This window comes from Rhinopithecus roxellana, chromosome 5 (assembly GCF_007565055.1).
Source record: "Rhinopithecus roxellana isolate Shanxi Qingling chromosome 5, ASM756505v1, whole genome shotgun sequence".
NCBI lineage: Eukaryota > Metazoa > Chordata > Mammalia > Primates > Cercopithecidae > Rhinopithecus > Rhinopithecus roxellana.
The window spans coordinates 174,374,917-174,386,637 of record NC_044553.1 but is presented as its reverse complement, the minus strand read 5'-3'; the positions used below and the strand labels follow the sequence as shown (position 1 = coordinate 174,386,637).

General features: G+C 46.6%; 1 protein-coding gene across 1 annotated transcript in view; it reads right to left on the bottom strand.

Annotated features, from left to right (window-relative positions):
- Positions 1-11,721, bottom strand: part of RBPMS2 (RNA binding protein, mRNA processing factor 2) — a 94,023-nt gene that overhangs the window by 16,285 nt on the left and 66,017 nt on the right. The window contains exon 8 of the transcript XR_004057204.1: positions 918-995. The gene's annotated coding sequence lies outside the window, so the exon portion shown is untranslated. The remainder of the gene's footprint in view (positions 1-917; positions 996-11,721) is intronic.

Genomic DNA, 11,721 nt, shown 5'->3' with positions numbered 1-11,721 from the left:
AAAACAAAATCAGAAATCTAAGAGAACTACACACATATTAGCACCATTCCCAGTCTGAGTCCAGGCCCACAGATCTGTTATCTCAACTCATAATGCAGAACCTCAGCTGTCAGCGTAGATCAACAATCTCAGCATCTGGCACACATCTCATGTCAATCGTCAAGGCTGCTCCAAGCACTGGCTTAGGATCGGTCATCTGAAGCCAGAACTCTGTAGATCATGAGCACAGTTACAGCAAGATAGTCGTGGAAAGCGTTGTCACTAACTTGTTCACAGTGACTTAAGATCACAATCAGTGCAAGTTACTTCAACCGATCATGCAAGGTTACTAGTTCAGTCACCTCTATTCATTATCCCTACTGGTCCTTATCACAGATTAGTGCCTGAAGGCCACAGTCACTGGTGCGCAGACCCCTCAGATCACAGTCCTTGCAGGTTACAATCACAGGCACTTCAACATAATCATCAAAAGCCCCGACTTCGTTCACAGTCAACCTAGATTGCAATCAAGAGAGGTCACATTATCTCAGATCACGGTGGGTCACTGTCACCTCAGATTACATCCATTCAGTTATTCAACAAATAATTATTTTATTTATTTATTTTTGAGATGGAGTCTCACTCTGTGGCCCAGGCTGGAGTGCAGGGGCACGATCTCAGCTCACTGCAACCTCCACCTCCTGGGTTCAAGCGATTCTCCTGCCTCAGCCTCCTGAGTAGCTGGGATTACAGATGTGTACCACCATGCCCGGCTAATTTTTGTATTTTTAGTAGAGACAAGGTTTCACTATGTTGGCCAAGCTGGTCTTGAAGTCCTGACTTTAGGTGATCCACCCTCCTTGGCCTCCCAAAGTACTGGGATTATAGACATGACCCACCGTGCCCAGCCAACAAATAATTATTGAATAGCTACTTACTGTGTGCTCCAGGCATGTGCTAAGTCCAAGAATACTCCGTAATCAACCAGGCAAGGTTCCTGCCTTGGATGTCACAATCTGGTCAAGGGAAGAGACACAGGCCATCACAATACCAGGTAAGTAAGTGCTCAATCTGAGGAATGCCACAGAGAAAGTAATTTAGGGAATTAAGGACAGCTTTGCAGAAAGGGTGCTAATTTGGAGAAAGGGTGATACTCCAGATCGGTGGTCACTATGACTTTCAGTTCACAAATGTCTCACATCAGAGTCATCCCAGGATATGGTTACTCTACTTCACATACAGCATGCTTTTGGGTTTTGGATGATGGGGATGGAGGTACAGAAGAAAGGTTGGAGCTGCCAAGCTAAGGCTTTTTCAGCACAAAGTAAAGTGGTAAATGATACCCAAACTGCCCAGATTATCACGAGATATTCAGGCAAGGCTGGTCTTATACTCTGGTTCATTTTAAGATCCTCCACTTTGTCCCTCAGCTATCCCTACCTACTCCTCCAGGTTCAAGTCAGGTACGTTCTTTCATTAGTACTTAGCAAAATTGAACACTTAAACCCAGCCCTGATCTACCCCATCGCATAGTCCCAGAGACTTGCGCAATCCTCTTGGCCCTCAAAGGGAGCTGGAATGTCTCACTTCTGCCAGCCCGCTCCTGGACAAGTAACCCTTTGACCTGAAGGGCAGTTTTTGACCCATGAATCAACAAATATTGAGAACTCACTATGTCAATAATAGCGACCATTTATTGAGCATCATGGGTAAAGTACTACATTTGAAAACAGCTCTCCACCCTCATTTTAAGGATGAAGAGAATTAAACCTCAGGGAGATTTATTCTGTCATCCAATATTTAATGAGGGTCTGTCTATACCAGACATGTTAACATGCTAGCTTTAATTCAAAGTGATTAAGTGGTGTAGTTAGAATTTGGATCCCAAGTTGCCTGATCCTGTGCTTTGTCTGGATCTGCATGGTGGAAGAGTCGGAACCTCTCTGGACAGCTTTCTGTTTGAAGGAGTGGCCACCCTGATAGCCACCTGGCAAGTGAAAAATTCACAAAAACTAAGGTCTTTAAATCTAAATTAATTAAAATGAAATAAAGTTAAAAGTTCAATTCCTCAGTCCCACTAGCCACATTTCTTTTTCTTTTTTTGAAACCAAGTCTCACTCTGTCGCCTAAGCTGGAGTGCAGTGGGATGATCTCAGCTCACTGCAACCTCTGCCTCCCAGGTTCAAGCAATTTTTCTGCCTCAGCCTCCCGAGTAGCTGGGATTACAGGCGCCCACCCCAACACCTGGCTAATTTTTATTTATTTATTATTTATTTATTTTGAGACGGAGTCTGTCTCCCAGGTTGGAGTACAGTGGCGTGATCTCGGTTCACTGCAAGCTCCGTCTCCTGGGTTCACGCCATTCTCCTGCCTCAGCCTCCCAAGTAGCTGGGACTATAGGCGCCCACGACCACGCCTGGCTAACTTTTTGTATTTTTAGTAGAGACGGGGTTTCACGGTGTTAGCCAGGATGGTCTCAATCTCTTGACCTTGTGATCCACCCGCCTCAGCCTCCCAAAGTGCTGGGATTACAGGCGTGAGCCACCATGCCCGGCCTAATTTTTATATTTTTAGTAGAGACGGGGTTTCATCATGTTGGCCAGGTTGGTCTTGAACTCCTGACCTCAGGTGACCCACCGGCCTCGGCTTCCCAAAGTGCTGGGATTACAGGCGTGAGCCACCTCGCCCAGTCCACTAGTCACATTTCATATGCTTAATAGCCACATGTGGCTGGCAGCCACAGTATTACAGAGTATACATATGGAACATGTCTATCATCACAGAAACTTCTACAACAGCACTATATCCCATTACCCCTCTATCCCTGTCTACCCCTGTCACCACCACAGGTTCAAGTTCCTTCTCATCCATTGTCATCTGCATCCTTGCCCTCACACTGGCAATCTATCACACTCTGCTTCCTGCCCCTAGCCATAACCTCCCACTGTGCCTTCTGCAACGTGTGATCAGCAGACTCTTCCACATCCTCAGTCTTTTCTCAGCATCCTTGCTTTATCTGAAATTTGGCTATCCACTAACCGCTGCTTCTCCAGCAGCTCTATTAGGTGAATTCTGTTTCGCATTCTCATGTGTCTCAGCGTCAGAAGTGGGTAATGCCATTTCTGGCATTGGGGTAATGCCACCCCAATGCCATTTCTAGACCAGTGTTTAGCTTCCCCTCCCTCCCACAAAATCCCTGTTCCATTGGGGCTTCACCCTCTAGATATACTATCTTGGTTAATGTCATCAGCCAGCCTCCTGGTTGATGCCCCTTATTTGGCTCATGGCTTTCTGCCTCTCTCTTCGCCCCAAATGTTGTCATATTCGGTGAGCTCAAGGTCCACGTGATGGCCTCTCAGCCATGCTCCTCTCACTTCCTTGACTTTCTCATCTCCAGTGAGATTTTCAGCACTCCACAGCAGCTGCTCACTCCTGTAGTCACACCCTCAACTTTGTTTTCACCAAAAATCATTTCACGTCCAAAATGTTGACTCTCCAACCATAACCTTTGCCTTAATTAAACCCCTCAATAAGTCTTTGACCTGTATCAGGAGCTTAACGCTTGACCTCACTAATTTCTCACTATTCATTAGCCCTAAGTTTTTTTTGTTTTGTTTTGTTTTGCTTTGCTTTTTTGTTTTTTAAGAGGAAGAAACTTGTTAAGAGAGATTAGGGCCGGGCGCGGTGGCTCAAGCCTGTAATCCCAGCACTTTGGGAGTCCGAGACGGGCGGATCACGAGGTCAGGAGATCGAGACCATCCTGGCTAACACGGTGAAACCCCATCTCTACTAAAAAATACAAAAAGCTAGCCGGGCGAGGTGGCTGGTGCCTGTAGTCCCAGCTACTCGGGAGGCTGAGGCAGGAGAATGGCGTAAACCCAGGAGGCGGAGCTTGCAGTGAGCTGAGATCCGGCCACTGCACTCCAGCCTGGGTGACAGAGCGAGACTCCGTCTCAAAAAAAAAAAAAAAAAAAAAAAAGAGAGAGATTAGAAAGTAATCCATCTATGACTGAGCGTGGCAGCTCATTCCTACAATGTCAACACTTTGAGAGGTCCAGGTGGGAGGATCACTTGAGCCCAGAAGTTTAAGACTAGCTGTGGGTAATGAGGAGACCCTATAAAAATTAAAAAAAAAAAAAAAAAAAATAGCCAGCATGGTGACACACACCTGTGGTTCCAGCTACTCAGGAGGCTGTGGCAGGAGGATCACTTGAGCGTGGGAGGTCAAGGCTGCAGTGAGCTGTGATTGCACTACTGCCTAATGTGTCAAAGCTTTAGTGCAAATACTCGGGCCCAAACTCAGTAGTCATTGTTACCAATTACAGATTTTTACATAGGACTGAATTATATGGTAAGCCATAAAAATTTGGAATAACTGAAACTCTCCTATTTGAGTCCACTGCCAGCTAATGATATTTTTTTTCTCAGTTTCTCTTGGCAAAGAGAGATAATAGTTTTTTATAAAAGTAGTCGTGCACCATAGGTGTAAAATTATGTTAAAATATTTCCCACAAAAATCATTATGTCTTTATGCATATTTTTAAAATTTTAACAAAGATTGTATATATTTATGGTATACATCATGTTTTCATATATGTATACATTGTAGAAGAGTTAATCAATGGTTAAATAAAGCGTTTTTTTGTTTGTTTGTTTTTGTTTTTGTTTTTTTTTGAGATGGAGTCTCGCTCTGTTGCCCAGGCTGGAATGCAGTGGCGTAATCTCGGCTCACTGCAACCTCCACCTCCCGGGTTCAAGCGATACTCCTGCCTCAGCCTCCTAAGTAGCTGGGATTACAGGCATGCACCACCATGCCAGGCTAATTTTCGTATTTTTAGTAGAGACGGGCTTTTACCAAGTTGGCCAGGCTGGTCTCTAACTCCTAACCTCAAGTGATCCACATGCCTCAGCCTCCCAAAGTGCTGGGATTACAGGCGTAAGTCACTGCACCCAGCCAAATCAAGCTTTTTAACATATTTATTATCTTACATCCTTATCATTTTTTTGCAAATATACACTATGTTGTTATTAACTCTAGCTATCATAATGTAACATAGATCTCTTGAACTTACTCCTCTTGTCTAACTGAAAATTTGTGTCCTTTGACCAACACTTTTCCAATTCCTCTACCCGCCCCTGGCCTCTGCTGACCATCATTTTACTCTCTATTTCTATGAGTTTGACTTTTTGGGTTTTTGTTTTTTTTGACACAGGGTTTCATTCTTTTGCCTAGGCTGGAGTGCCGTGGAACCAGTATAGCTCACTGGAGCCTCAAATTCCTGGCCCAAAAGGATCCTCCTGCCTCAGTCTCCCCAGTAGCTAGGACCACAGGCACACGCCACCATGCCTAGCTAATTGTTTTTTACTCTTTTGTTTCCCTGTGTTGCCCAGGTTGGTCTCAAACTCCTAGTCTCAAGGGATCCTCCTGTCTTAGCCTCCCAAAGCAATGGATGGGATTACAGGTCTGAGCCACCATTCTTGGTCTGAGTTTGATTTTTTCACATACATATAAGTGAAATCATGCAGTATTTCTTGTTTTGTGCCTGGTTTGTATCACATAACATAACATCTCCCAGGTTCATCCATGTTGTCGCAAATGATAGTTTTCTTCTTTTTTTAAGGCTGAATAGTACCCCATTGTCCATATGCACATTTTTCTTTATCCATTCGTGTGTTGTTGGGCACTGTGGTTGTTCCCATGTGTTGGCTGTTGTGAATAATGCTGCAATGAACACAGGAATACAAATCTCTTTGACATGCTGATTTCAGTTCCTTTGGATATATACCCAGTAGTAGGATTCCTGGATAATACAGTAGTTCTATTCTTAATGTTTTTGTTGTTTTTTGTTTTTTATTTTGAGATGGAGTGTCACTCTGTCGCCCAATGGATGTCCCTTTACTAAAGACTCGCCAATCCTGGCCAGGCATGGTGGCTCACACCTATAATCCCAGCAGTTTGGGAGGCCAAGGCAGACAGATTGCTTGAGGCCAGGAGTTTGAGACCAGCCTGGGCAATGTAGAGAGACCCCATCTCTACATTGGCTAGTAATAAAAAATTAGCCAGCCATGCTGATACACCCCTGCAGTCCCAGTTACTTGGGAGGCTGAGGTAGGAGGATAGCTTGGGCCCAGGAGGTCGAGGCTACAGTGAGCTGTGATCATGCCACTGCACTCCAGCCCAAATGACCCTGTCTAAAAAAGCAAAAGCAGGCCGGGCGTGGTGGCTCACGCCTGTAATCCCAGCACTTTGGGAGGCCGAGACGGGCGGATCACAAGGTCAGGAGATCGAGACCATGGTGAAACCCCGTCTCTACTAAAAATACAAAAAATTAGCCGGGCGCGGTGGCGGGCGCCTGTAGTCCCAGCTGCTCAGGAGGCTGAGGCAGGAGAATGGCGTGAACCCGGGAGGCGGAGCTTGCAGTGAGCCGAGATCGCGCCACTGCACTCCAGCTTGGGCGACAGAGCGAGACTCCGTCTCAAAAAAAAAAAAAAAAGCAAAAGCAAAAAAAAAAAAAAAAAAAAAAAAACTAGCCAATCCCTCTGCAAAACCTATAGAAATTTCCTCTCTCCCATCTTCAAGGACCTGGTTCCTAAAATCTAAATCTTCCCCTTCAGCACACAAACATGCTCTCTAGTCTTTAAAAAATAGTAACACAGGCTGGGTGCAGTGGCTCACGCCTGTAATCCCAGCACTTTGGGAGGCCAAGGCGGACAGATCACAAGGTCAGGAGTTCAAGACCAGCCTGACCAATATGGTGAACTCTGTCTCTGCTAAAAATACAAAAATTAGCCAGCGTGGTGGCACACACCTGTAGTCCCAGCTACTTAGGAGGCTGAGGCAAGAGAATCGCTTGAACCCAGGAGGTGGAGGTTGCAGTGAGCCAAGATCGCTCCACTGCACTCCAGCCTGGGCAACAAAGTGAGACTCCATCTCAAAAAAAAAAAAAAAAAAAAATAGTAACACAGTCACTCTGGAAAAAGAGTTTGGCATTTTCTTCGAAAACTAAACGTGCAGCTACCACATGACCCAGAAATTGCATGCCTGGGCATTTATCCCAGAGAAATGAAGACTTATGTTCACACAAAAACCGGTACACATATGTTCATAGCAGCTTTATTCATTATAATAGCAAAAACTTAAAATTAGCTCAGGTATCCTTCAGTAGGTGAATGGTTAAAGAAACCATGGTACATCCACACCATGGAATATTGCTCAGCAACAAACAGGAATGAACTATCAACACACAGCAACTTGGATGACTCTCCAAGGAATTATGCTGGTTATTTGTTGTTGTTGTTTTGAGACAGGGTCTCACTCTGTCACCCAGACTGGCATGCAGTGGCATGATCACAGTTCACTGAAGCCTTGCCTTGAACTTCCAATCTCAAGTGATCCTCCCACCTCAGCCTCCCAAGTAGCTGGGACTGTAAGTGTGCACCACCACATGAGGCTAATTTTTAAATTTTTTGTAGAGATGGGATCTCACTATGTTGCCCAGGCTGGTCTCAAACTCCCAGAATCAAGCAATCCTCCTGCCTCAGCCTCCCAAAGTGCTGGGATTACAGACACGAGCCAATGAGCCTGGCCCTGATTTTAGAAAGGTTACATACTGTATGATTCTATTTATACAATAGTTTTGGTGTTGGGTTTTTTTTTTTTTTTTTTTTTTTTGGTTTGTTTTTTTGAGACAGAGTCTCGCTCTGTAGCCCAGGCTGGAGAGCAGTAGCGCAATCTCGGCTCACTGTAAGCTCCGCCTTCCAGGTTCATGCCATTCTCCTACCTCAGCCTCCCTGCCGAGTAGCTGGGACTACAGGCACCCGCCACCACACCCGGCTAATTTTTTGTATTTTTAGTAGAGACCAGGTTTTACCATGTTAGCCAGGATGGTCTTGATCTCCTGACCTTGTGATCCGCCTGCCTCGGCCTCCCAAAGTGCTGGGATTACAAGCGTGAGTCACCGCGATGGCCTGTTTTTTTTGTTTTTTGAGACAGGGTCTCACTCTGTCACCCAGGTTGGAGTGCAGTGGTGCAATCTCATCCACTGCAGCCTTCGCCTCGTGGGTTCAAGCAATTCTCCTGCCTCAGCCTCCTGAGTAGCTGGGATTACAGGTGTGCAGCACCATGCCTGGCTAATTTTTTTATTTTTAGGAGAGATGGGGTTTCACCATGTTGGCCAGGCTGGTCTCAAACTCCTGGCCTCAGGTGACTGGCCCGCCTCGGCCTCCCAAAGTGCTGGGATTACATGTGTGAGCCACCGCACCTGGCCTTACATAACAGTTTTTGAAATGACAAAATTTTCGGCCGGGCACGGTAGCTCACGCCTATAATCCCAGCACTGTGGAAGGCCGAGATGGGCAGATCACCTGAGGCCAGGAGTTCGAGACCAGCCTGGCCAATATGCCAAAACCCCATTGCTACTAAAAATACAAAAAAAATTAGTCACTGTGGTGGTGGGCACCTGTAATCCCAGTTACTTGGAAGGCTGAGGCAGGAGAATCTCTTGAACCTGGGAGGTGGAGGTTGCAGTGAACTGAGATTGCTCCATTGCTTCCAGCCTGGGCAACAAAAGCGAAATTCTGTCCTCCCCCCAAAAAAGATGACAACATTTTCAAAATGAAGGTTGCCAGGAGTTTGGAATGGGGGCTGGGAGGAGTCAGGAGGGAAATAGGTGTGGATATCAAAGGGCAACCCTGAGGGATCTTTGTGGTATTGGAACTGTTCAGCAGTGGAGGATATACGAACCTACATGTGTGATGAAACTGTACTGAACTACACACCCATGCACATACACACACACTCACACACACAAGTACAAATAAAACTGGGGACATCTGAATAAGTTTGGTGGATTTTATCAATGTCAATATCCTGGTTATGATAGTGTACCATAGTTTTGCATAATGTTACCACTGGGGTAACTGGGAAAAGTGTGTAAGGGATCTCTCACTATTATTTCTTATTGCATGTAAGTCTACAATTACCTCAATAAAGCTTTTTTCTTTTTCTTTTTGAGATGGAGTCTCACTCTGTCACCCAGGCTGGAATGCAGTGGCGCAATCTTGGCTCGCTGCGAGCTCCGCCTTCCAGGTTCACACCATTCTCCTGCCTCAGCCTTCCAAGTAGCTGGGACTACAGGTGTCCACCACCACGCCCAGCTAATTTTTTTGTATTTTTAGTAGAGATGGTCTCAATCTCCTGACCTCGTGATCTGCCCGCCTCAGCCTCCCAAAGTGCTGAGATTATAGGCGTGAACCACCGCGCCCAGCCTTTTTTTCTTTTTTTTCAGACAGAGCCTTGCTGTGTTGCCCATGCTGGAGTGCAGTGGCACCATCTCAGCTCACTGCAACCTCTGCCTCCCGGGTTCAAGCAATTCTTGTGCCTTAGCCTCCTGGGTAGCTGGGATTACAGGTGTGTGCCACTACGCTCAACTATTTTTTTTTTTTTTGAGACAGTTTTGCTCTTGCTGCCCAGGCTAGAGTGCAATGGCGCAATCTCGGCTCACTGCAACCTCCGCCCCCCAGGTTCAAGCGATTATCTTGCCTCAGCCTCCCAAGTAGCTGTGATTACAGGCATGCACCATCACTCCCGGCTAATTTTTACATTAATAGTAGAGACGGGGTTTTACCACGTTGGCCAGGCTGGTCTCAAACTCTGAACTTCAGGTGATTCGCCCACCTCAGCCTCCCAAAATACTGGGATTACAGGCGTGAGCCACTGCGCCCTGCTAATTTTTGTATTTTTAGTAGAGATGGGGTTTTGCCACGATGGCCGGGCTATATAGGTTTTGGGGTTTTTTTGTTTTTTTGAGATGGAGTGTCTCTCTGTCGCCCAGGCTGGAGTGCAGTGGTGCAGTCTCGGCTCACTACAAGCTCCACCTCCCAGGTTCATGCCATTCTCCTGTCTCAGCCTCCCGAGTAGCTGGGACTACAGGTGCCTGCCACCATGCCCAGCTAATTTTTTGTATTTTTAGTATACACAGGGTTTCACTGTGTTAGCCAGGATGGTCTCAATCTTCTGACCTCATGATCCACCCGCCTCAGCCTCCCAAAGTGCTGGGATTACAGGCGTGAGCCACCACGCCCAGCCAGTTTTTTGGTTTTTTTGTTTTTTGTTTTTTGTTTTTTTTGAGATAGAGTCTCGCTCTGTCACCCAGGCTGGACTGCAGTGGCGCGATCTCGGCTCACTGCAAGCTTTACCTCCCGGGTTTACGCCATTCTCCTGCCTCAGCCTCCCGAGTAGCTGGGACTACAGGCGTCCGCCACCATGCCCGGCTAATTTTTTGTATTTTTAGTAGAGACGGGGTTTCACCGTGTTAGCCAGGATGGTCTTGATCTCCTGACCTTGTGATCCGCCCGCCTTGGCCTCCCAAAGTGCTAGGATTACAGGCGTGAGCCACTGCGCCCGAACTCTCAGTTTTTTAAATTAAGCATTTTATTGGTGGGGCATGGTGGCTCACACCTGTAATCTCAGCACTTTGGGAGGCCAAGGTGGGCAGATCACTTGAGGCCAGGAGTTTGAGACCAGCCTGGCCAACATGGTGAAACGCTGAGTCCACCAAAAATTAGCCAGGCATGGTGGCATGCACCTGTAGTCCCAGCTACTTGAGAGACTGAGGTGGGAAAATCACTTGACCCTGGAAGATGGAGGTTGCAGTGAGCTGAGATCAACACCACTGTACTCCAGCCTGGGTGACAGAGCAAGACTCAAAAAAAAAAAAAATTATATATATATATAGATAGTGCTAAAATGTGCTAAGTTTGCATGTAGGTAAAACCATACATGTAAATGTAATAAAATGTATTCAAAAATGTGACCTGAGCCCAGAGGCTTACTTCTGTAATCCTAACACTTTGGGAGGTCAAGGCAGGAGGATCACTTCAGCCCAGGAGTTCAAGAGTAGCCTGGGCAACATAGTGAGACTTTGTTTCTACAAAAAATCGGCCGGGCGCGGTGGCTCAAGCCTGTAATCCCAGCACTTTGGGAGGCCGAGATGGGCGGATCACAAGGTCAGGAGATCGAGACCATCTTGGCTAACACGGTGAAACCCTGTCTCTACTAAAAATACAAAAAAAAAACTAGCCGGGCGAGGTGGCGGGCGCCTGTAGTCCCAGCTACTCCGAAGGCTGAGGCAGGAGAATGGCGTGAACCCGGGAGGCGGAGCTTGCAGTGAGCTGAGATCCGGCCACTGCACTCCAGCCCGGGAGAAAGAGCGAGACTCCGTCTCAAAAAAAAATAAATAAATAAATAAATAAATAAATAAAATAAAATAAAATTAGGCCAGCCACAGTGGCTCACACCTATAATCCCAGCACTTTGGGAGGCTGAGGTGGGCGGATCACTTGAGGCCAGGAGTTTGAGACCTCCATCTCTCCTAAAAATACAAAAATTAGCCAGGTGTGGTGGTGCGCATCTGTGGTCCCAGCTACTTGGGAGACTGAGGCAGGAGACTCTCTTGAACCCGGGAGGTTGCAGTGAGCTGCAATCGCGCCACTGTACTCCAGCCTGGGCAACGGACTGAGGCTCAGTCTCAAGGAAAAAAAAAAAGCTGGCCAAGTGTTGTGGTGCATACATGTAGTCCTAGCTATTCCGGAGGCTGAGGTGGATCATTTGAGCCCAGGAGTTTGAGACCAGCCTGGGCAACATAGGGAAAGCCTGTCTCTACAAAAAAAGTTAATAATTAGCCAGGCATGGTGGTACACACCTGTAGTCCTCAGTCTCAGGAGGCTGAAGTGGGAGGATCA